This window comes from Crocuta crocuta, unplaced genomic scaffold (genome assembly GCF_008692635.1).
Source record: "Crocuta crocuta isolate KB4526 unplaced genomic scaffold, BGI_CrCroc_1.0 scaffold229, whole genome shotgun sequence".
NCBI lineage: Eukaryota > Metazoa > Chordata > Mammalia > Carnivora > Hyaenidae > Crocuta > Crocuta crocuta.
Window position 1 is genome coordinate 9,183,526 of NW_027536464.1, and position 9,657 is coordinate 9,193,182.

Sequence of the window (9,657 nt, forward strand, 5' to 3'; positions counted from 1 at the left end):
TGGGGGATGGGCATTAAGGAGGGCACCTGTTGGGATGAACACTGGGTGTCATATGGAAATAATGAATCATTAGATTCTACCCTTGAAACCAGTACTAAACTGTATGTTAACTAACCTGAATTGAAATAAAAAAAAAGAAAAAGAAAAAGACTAGCATGTTCTTCATTAATTCAAGTAAACCAAGATTACCTGACAAGATTTTTATGTTGCTACAAAGCAGATTATGAATCTTTACTGCAGACAATTCCTTCTAAGACAGAAATGAAGTGTCAGAACTTGTCTATACATGGAAAACTCAATTACATATGTGAGCAACTTGTCTTTGGTTACCAACTCACCAGGCCCAGTGACGACCTCGTAGGTTACGTTATCTGTTCAGCAGAAAGTTTACCTAGCAACGAAAATTAGCAGAAGCATTTAGAAAAAATTTTTTTAAGCCTTCTGTTACCTTCTGTTGCTTCCTTAGATTATCTCTCTTTTCATGTAAGGGTGATTTTTATGATGAATAAAACAGTATGCAAATGTGAACATTCATTTAACATCTGTACCAATCAAGCATCCGCATGTCCCTATGATGTCTGGAAGCCATCTTACATCTCACATAAAATGACCGTGGAGATTTCCAGAATAGGATTTCTAGGTGGCCACAGACTTCTTCTTGAGGCTCACCCCCCCAGCGATAAGTGTTCTCCTGCCTCTTCTCAGGTGCAGTCTTCACCCGTTTGAGATCAAAATAACCCTGACAGGACATGACTCCCCAATCCACTGACCCTTCCTTCTGCACCTGTGCAAATGCTGCTGAGGGCCCCTCGAACCCATCTGGTGCCCCCAGTGAATGAGACCAATGGCACCTTCACCCTCAACTCTCAGGGCTGCCGCTGGGGATCTGTCCTAACAAGCCCACCACTCCTGTGCCCCATACTATACGCCCCTGCTTATGTTCGTAAAGGAGAGACGTACCTTCCTTCCCCCATTAACATGGGTACCTGTTTCCATGATTGTTACACAAATTTGCTAGTGTTTNTAATATAAATATATTATTTATTATAACCCCAGTTATTCCGATCATACCCTCACTTCCTGTCACTTACGTCCTGACCAACTCTCTGAACAAGAGCACAAAGGACGACGCTGCAGCTTCCAGGATAGAAGTGTCCCCAGTCGCCAGCCACTGGTGGTGGGCTGCGACTTGCGTGCTGAGAGGCCATTTGGTTTTTACATCCTTCTCCCTCTCCTTCTAACTATGGCTACATTTTTATTAAGAAAGGGACAAGGAAAGATAGATGTAAGGGCATGAGTTGGGGCAGTCCCATCTACATTTTTGGAGTGCAGAATAACGCGATGAACATTTCTGCGGCTGTNAAATAATGATATATATCATCATAACGAATCAAATAAGGTTTATCCTTCAGTACTACCTACTTGTTAATAATCTTTGTGGAGTCAGAGTAATATGGTTTAAAATAGTGCATTAGATTTATGATATTAACATTTTCTTTAACAATAAATTTTTTCTGTATCTATTTTTATCTAATAAACTTTATCTATACTGATCTATTACTGAATCACAGACCTATACATGTTTATTATGCCTTGGCGTCACCAAACACACACACAAACACACACACACTTAATTTGGTGGAAGCTGATGGGGTTGAAATGTGAGCACGCTTATAAACACATGTCTCGCCAGAGGACATCATCTCTCTGTGTTTCTATGAAAAGAGTTGAGAACTATCGTGTATTAGTTTCCTACAGCTACTTTAACAGATTTCCGTAAACTTAGTGACTTAAAACAACACGAATTTATTACCTTAAAATTCTGGTGGCCAGAGTCTGAAATGGTTCTAGTCAGAGCTAAAACCAAGGGGTTGGAAACGGTGGCTCCTCCTGTGGGCATGAGGGAAGAGTCCCTTTCTTTGCCTTTGTACCTTCTGGAAGGTGCCTGCACTCCTTGGCTCCTGACTGCTTCCTCACAGTACCTCACCTGGCCTTTGTCGTCACGTCACCTTCTGCCTCCCCTGCGGTCGAGTCTCCTGTGCCTCCCTCTTGCAAAAGGCACTTGTGGTTACATGTAGGGCCCCCCCAGACAACCCGGGTGGGTGGGTGGTAGTCTCCCCCTCTCGGGGTCCCAACGTACTTACAGTTGCACGACCCTTTCATCAGATGCAGGGACATTCATAGACTCCAGGGACTGGGGACTGGACATCTCTGGGGCAGACCACATCCAGTGAGGTAATGAGGGGTTGGGACTTTGGAGTCAGCCAGCCTGGGCTCCACCAACTGGCCGTACCTGTTACTTACTCTGTTTGTTTCCGTTTCCTGATTTGTTTAATGTAGATAATAATAGTACCTCCCTCATAGGGTCATTGTGAGGATTAAATGAGTTAATATATGTAAAAATCTTAGAACTTGAATTGTAATCTTAGAACAGAAATCTGAGAACAGTGCCTGAGGCGTAATGTGCACTCATGATGATTATTATTAATCCTTCTAAAGACCTGAAGGTCCCGCAGGTGCACGGGCGCGCGCACACGCGCGCGCGCACACACACACACACACACACACACGTCAATCTTACTTTCTCTTTCCCTTTTCTCCAAGGGCCTTACCTGCATTCCAGGCCCAAAGCCCATGGGCTCTGGCACTGCTGGCTACGGCCTCATATCTAAGATGTTCAGGGTCCTACACTTCTCACGGCAACTCATCCGTGGGGCACCAGGGAGCTTGGTTCAGCTCTTGTCACACTAACTGAAAGGTCATGTTTCCGGGGCCACCAGTAACCAAGAGCAAGGTCCTGGACTGGTTCCCGCCTTGCTAGTGCTCCTGTGGCTGACTCACCCTTGCTTCCCCACTGGCCACTCCACATCCCTGACCAGAGACCCACCCTCCCTTCTTCCCTCATTCTTCCTCATGGGACAGAACTGCACCCAGAGTCTCTCCCGGCTCCCAAGGTGCTCCCTCACCCTGTGGCAGCGGACCTCACTGGATCTTTGTGAGATTGTGACCCACGGATAATCAGGCAGAAACTATGGAGCCATGGACTTTGAGAGATGAAGCCTTCACCTTGGTGTAAAAACTGAGATCCTGGGCCCTCTTTCTTAATGAATTTAAAAATACCTCTCATTTTTATCCATTCCTGGACCCCCTCCTCTTCGCTCCACTTGGAGCGAGGGAAGTGGTCACAGCCTCATGTGGCAGCTAAGAGAATGTTCATTTATGTCCCTATTTTCATCCAGCTCTGTAGGCTTTCTGTAGAAGTAACCTTACAAAACTGAACAGAGGCACAGAAATTACCGTCTTAATTTTAGCACACCGTAGAACAGAAATACGCCTGTAGTGTAACTGAATGGTGCCCAACATATTACATTTAACGTACTAAATTTACGGGGACGCGTTTCAGGCTTCATAAAGACTAGCAGGACACAGTTCTACTTGTTCGCCTCTTTCCTAAGTTATGCTCACGACAGAAGGGAAAAGATCGTCTCATTGTCCCATGAGGTCGCCTCCAACCACCTTATTGGCGTAGCCCCTTTTTATGTGCAAACTGCAAATATTCCCGAAGTCAAAGTCTGCGTGAACTTAGCCTCCCGGAGACTTTCACAAGTATAATTGAGAACCAACCGTGGCCCGCACCGGTGTGGTCAAACTCGATGAGGAACCATTTAAGGAGGTGATTTCCTCGCTCATTATGTATCTCGTTGATCTGCTCCCAGTCTGGTTTTCATTCCTTGGGAGCCATGGGATAGGTTTTGTAGGGCAGCAGCTACAGCAAGACCGTTATGTCTTTATGCTTTTGCACTTGGGGAACACTTTTGTGGTGTCTGCGGGGCCACTTTAAAGCTTGCTCATTTAGCACAGCAATGTGCAAAGTAATTGAAACCTGGTTCTCTGGCGCACGCGGATTACTTTCTGTAATAATGCGAGAACTCCTCTCCCATGGGAAAGCTGCCGGAATCAATTGAGACCTCTCTGGCCGCAAACCGGGCACATGTCTCCTAAGTGTCGAGCCCAGTGCTGCTTGGTGGTAGAGGTTCGAGAAAGTCCTGTGGAGAGTGCTTGGGAAGCTGCCACACACACGTGGGCGGGCACACACCAGCCCTCAAAGCTGCGGGGCACCACTGCTGTCATTTAATTATCTTTGTGGCTGTGAAGCGTCTCAGTAGAAATTACTGCACTAATACTTCTGTCCCAGTAGGTGTTTCAGCCTGATACGGCAGGTGCTCAGGAAGCAGAGCGTGTTAATTATGATTTTTTAAATTAGATTTAAGGCAGTCAACGTCAAGTGTCAGCCTCCTTCTCTTCAGCCTGTTGGAGTCTGTTTAGGGTCCATCTGAAGCTTCCTTTTCATGCCTCAGTTGTCCATGCCCAGGGCCAAGTTAAGGAAATAAAAATTGAGGAAGGTGACTGGCTTGAAAAAGAAGAGGCAGGTGGGAAATATAGTTAAGGGTTCTGGCACACAGGGTCCGGTGACTGCCGGCTTCACCTGTTCACCTGTAAAGAAACTTATCAGGAGGAGGGAGAAAAACCAAAATGATTTACAGCTAGACAGGCAATGAAAATAAAACCAAAGCTATGCAATATGCATTTGTATCTGTCTTCATCTGCTGTGAATTCCTAGGGTGCATCTGGCACAATATTTAGCACAGAAATTTCATTGCTCTGAGTTAAAGGGCACAAATGATCATCCAGAATTAGGAAAACGAGGACTCAAGGAGCACGTATTTTAATGAGGAACAGAGATACAGACATACTCAACACTAAAGAACCGGTCTGGAGCGGTACTAACTGTGTGGATGGAGTACTAAGAGACACACTCCAAGGAGATCAATTCTTTCTTTCTTTTATTCAATCAACCAACATTCACAGAGTGTCTACTCTGGTTCAGGTACTGTTTTAGGCTTTATGGATACAGATATGAAGGTGACAGAAAGGTCCTAATTCTGATGGAGGGTGTGTGTGTGTGTGTGTGTGTGTGTGTGTGTGTGTAAGAAAGAGAGAGAGAGAGAGGGAAAGAGAGAGAGAGAAGGAGGGTGGGCTAAGGAGGGGTGACAGACAATTCGAATAACAAATGTGGCCTCATTTGGTAAAAGGGTCTTTAAAAATGTAACGAAGTTAAGGATCTTGAGATGAGATCATCCTGGGTCATTCTGATGAGCCCTAAATTCGAGGACAGGTGTGATTATAAGAGATAGAGGCATAAAAAGAAGGAGAAGGCGACGGGAAGGTGGAGGCAATGATTGGCATTGTTCAGCCACAAGCCATGGAACGCGGGGAGAAGCCGTAAGAGGCCATAAAGGATTCTCTACTCGGGCCTCCAGAGGTGGGGTGACCCCTTCAACACCTTGACTGATGTCAGGCTTGTGGCCTCCAGAGCTGGGACAGTACACCTTTCTGTTGTTTTAAGCCACGACGACATTTATGGTCATTTGTAGACAGCGCTAGGAAACTCATGCAGGCTCTAAAGAACACAGAACTGATGGAGGCCTGATACTCTTTTAAGTCTCACGTTGTCAAAAGGCATGTTCTTTGTAAGAAAGAGGTGACCAGGAGCCGCGTCCAGGGTCCTCCTCACGGGGGCCACGTGGAAGGCGCTCCTCCTTTACTAGCAGCTAGGGTTCGGGCCAGGAGTGGACACCTGTTTTGGTTGCCTGCGGACATGTCTTCTCACTTCCTCTGACTAACAGCAAGTCTCTCCTGTGGGACCCTTTCCCGTTGCTCAGGTGGGGCGACGCCCCTTCCTCTTGTCTCTCCCAAATCTCATTCACACAAATGGGCTGAGAACTGTGGCCTCACCAGTGAACGCCATCATCCGCCTGCTGTGATTGGCTCAGGGATGAGCGTGTGACTCAGGTCAGGCCAATCAGAGGCCTTTCTGGGAGTTTTCTTCCAGAGCACTGAGAAAAGACCTTCTCTTCTCTAGGGAGCCAGCTGAGGGGATGGGACCCTGAGGCTGTGGTTCCCTGACAGCGTCTTTTAGTTGCATGACACGATAGCTTTCCTCCCCCCCCACCCCTTTTTTTGTTTAAATTAGTTCCCAGTCTCTCTTGCTTGTGAAGAAAAGGGTTCAAATTCAAGGCCCCATCCTGGTGCCCTGTGCCAGACCACATGTAGCCCATAGGATTCTTTTTGTCTAGCCTGGACAAGTATAGAGACAGAGGTACGTCTCAAAAGGGGTCCTGCCCCCTTTCTGTGGATCCCATCCTGCTCCCCTCCTAGCGTGGGAAAGGGGAGGGGGCTGGTCTTCTCACTGCCACGGCCAGGAGGGAGAAGAAAGAAGCAGTCGAAAAGAAAAAGAGTCAAAAGAATCAAAGCTAAGAAAACTTCAAAGAGACACCGAACCCCCCAATGAATAGTTTCAAACATCTTTGTTTATCCCTTTGAAAGTTCCAATTCCCTAATACAGTGCCCCAATTTTGTACTTGGCCTTAACCCCTATTAGCGTTTCACTCTGTATCAATCTCAGCTATTTGGTGCATAAACCGAACTGATTCTGGCTGATGTAAGCCGAGAATTAATGTATCAGAAGGCTGGAGAACAGGACTCAGAAAAAGCACAAGAACAATAGGAAGATGAACAGGCAAAATCACAACCAAAATGAGGCCCCAGAACCAATCTGGGCGAAGGGCTCAGCCAAGCACCAGACATCACTTCTCCCCAGGCCAAATCTATGTCGCATGTCCCCTCTGTCAGGTGTGAAGGGATCCCGTTTTTACAATGCATGGCCAAGCGCTCTGCATGGTGAAGTGCTTCTACTGGGTGTTGGGGATGTTCGCCACCACCTGCCAGCTTTGCGGTATCGGTCCTGCTCTGATAGGGCTCCTGGCCGCATGTGGCCACCTTGTTACGCTCTGAGGCACCACTATGGAGTTCAAGTTTATTCCCTTCAGCCAAAGCTGAAAAACTAACAAAAGCAAACAAACAATAAGCCACAAAACATGGGTCGTGCTTCTGGTGAGTGTGCCTCCTCCTGAGACACCTATGGGGAAATTTCCTGAACATAAGTTAATTTAAAAATATCTATTTGTCCTCTCTTGGCGTGAAGCAGAGGAGGGGAAAAGGGGTTGGAGGTGCCCCCACAGAGATTAGATTGTCACGAGTGCCCTCTATGGCAGACTTGTGATAGGGTGGAAACCTGGTAAATCACACACCTCATTAAAATGTCCTGCTGAAATTCAAAATAAATAAATAAATAAATAAATAAATAAATAAATAAAATGTCCTGCTGAAATTCAACCATGTTCTGGTTCTGTGAATCAGACCCCTGTGTAAAGCAAGAGAAAATTCCGAGATGCAAACGATATCCTGTGAGAAGCAATAAAAGGGACCATAACTGGGGTGCCTGGGTGGCTCAGTCAGTTGGGTGTCCGACTTCGGCTCAGGTCATTCATGATCTCACGGTCCCTGAGTTCTAGCCCCACGCTGGGCTCTGTGCTGACAGCTCAGAGCCTAGAGCCTGCTTCGGAGTCTCTCTCTCTCTCTCTCTCTCTTTCTCTCTCTCTCTCTCTCTCTCTCCGTCCTCTGCTTGTCCTGTCTCTCTCTCTCAACAATAAAAAAATTTTTTTAAAGTTTAAGAGACACTGGAAGCCCCCCCCCCGCCAACCAGGAGACCTCTCACCACAATGCGACCACATTAGCATCTTGGTCGTGGCCTTCCAGGCCTCCAGAGCAGTGAGATATAAATCTCCGGCTGAAGCCACTCAGTGTGTGGTACTTTGTTATAGAAGTCCTAGCTGACCAGAACAATCTCTTATTGTTGGCATCTAGAGAATGGACACCTTGTCTGTGTCCCTCCCAATCCCATGCATTCATTGAACTAAGTATTTGTAAAAGCATCTGCTCCGGTCCCGGCACTGGCCTCGGGGCTGGATTCCAGAATTGCTTCAACAGGGTGCTATCTGGTCAGGTCCCCCACAACAGGAATTTTAACCTGAACCCTAACTGATGAGAAGGAGATTCCCCACTCCCGCCCCAGGACAGGTCTGGGGCAGACAGCACAAGTAGGGTGTGCTTGAGGAGCAGAAAGGAAACTGAGGCAGCATGCCATTGTCCAGGTGCATGGTGTGGAGAGAGTGTGGGCACCGTGTAGGAGCTGAGGTCTCCCCTCTTGTACCCCCCAGTGGGGGCAGGGTGCTGGCCTACGGGCACAGACCCCAGCCAGACAGCCTGCGTTCTAACCCCAGCCATGCCACTAACTCATTGTGCAATTCTGGACTAGGCTCTTGGCCTCTTTGCGCCTCCGTTTCCTCACCTGTAAAATGGGGATAATTACCTCCAAGGATTGGTGTTAAGACTTAAGTACTTAGGAGAGCACCTCACATGTAGGACGGGCTGCACAGGTCAGCCCTCATTATCAGATTCAATGTTATTGGCCCTCTTGAGATTTATTGTCCTTAAAAGAAAGATCCCTGGCCGACGTGGGACTTGTAAAAACAACACATTTCTTCTCATGCTCCGCAGAGACCTTGTCGTGTCTCCAGGAGCCCAGACAGATTTTCTGGAATAACTTGACTTTGAAATGATATATTTGAAAATAAAGTTTATGAGGACTGAGGTCTTGATAGCATAAATCCTAACGATGTGCCCTCTGGGGCCATCAGCGCCTGCTGGTTGGCTATCATCTACTGCTAACTGTGAGAAATGCTCCAGAAATATCTCAGACCTCCAAGAAAGGTCCAGTGGGTGTGAGAGGAGAGCAACGTGGGTGGAGAGACCTCCATCCTCCTCAGCGGCTGGGGCTGGTGGTCCCAGGGCAGGGGCCTGCACGCGCTGGAAAGTGGGGAGCGTGTCCCGGGAGCAGGAGCCACCTCTGCTTTCCCATTAATGTTTATTTGTACTGAAGAAGAGGGAGTGGGGAAGGGACGGAGAGAGGGAGAGAGAGAATCCCAAGCAGGCTCCTAGCTGTCAGGACAGAGCCCGATGCAGGGCTCAAACCTATCAACCTTGAAATCATGATCTGAGCTGAATTCAGATGCTTAACTGACTGAGCCATCCAGGCACCTCCCCAAGGCAGAGTATTTTAAAACAGAACAAAGAATGAAGGGGTATCAAATCCTTGCCTGGGGGGTGGGTGGAAAGGAGGGAGGACCAGAAGGAGGAAAGAGACAAGAAGGAAAGGAAAGGAAAGGAAAGGAAAGGAAAGGAAAGGAAAGGAAAGGAAAGGAAAGGAAAGGGAGAAGGGAGAGAAAGCCCAAGCATGAAGGCTTAGAGAAGATTCAAGAAAGGCAGACAATATTAAGTTACCTCAGGACTCTCTGAAAGGTTTTATAACATGGAGATGAAATTTAAGTTTCTAATCGACAGGAAATGGGCTCCATTCTTTTCTCTTTGGCTTCCCTTCCCCTTTCCCTGACTTTCTCTGGAAAGGGGAGAGCAGAGTGTTGGGGCTTCCACTACAAATCCCATCAGAGCCGAGGGTGGATTGGGAAGCAGCCGGGGGTCCTGCCCCACCTCCCTTTGGAAATCGAGGGGTGTCGTCCCTTCCCCCTCTCCACCCCCACATCCCCTGCTCTACTTCCCTTAATGGAAAAACACATTTGAAAGCTTCTGAAGGCTACCATTTCTAGTAATGTTTAGCAATGTCCCAATAACAGTTGCAAAAAAGTATGATATACTATTAATAAGGTTAAAAACAGCTAAACAAGTGCAGTGCAACTG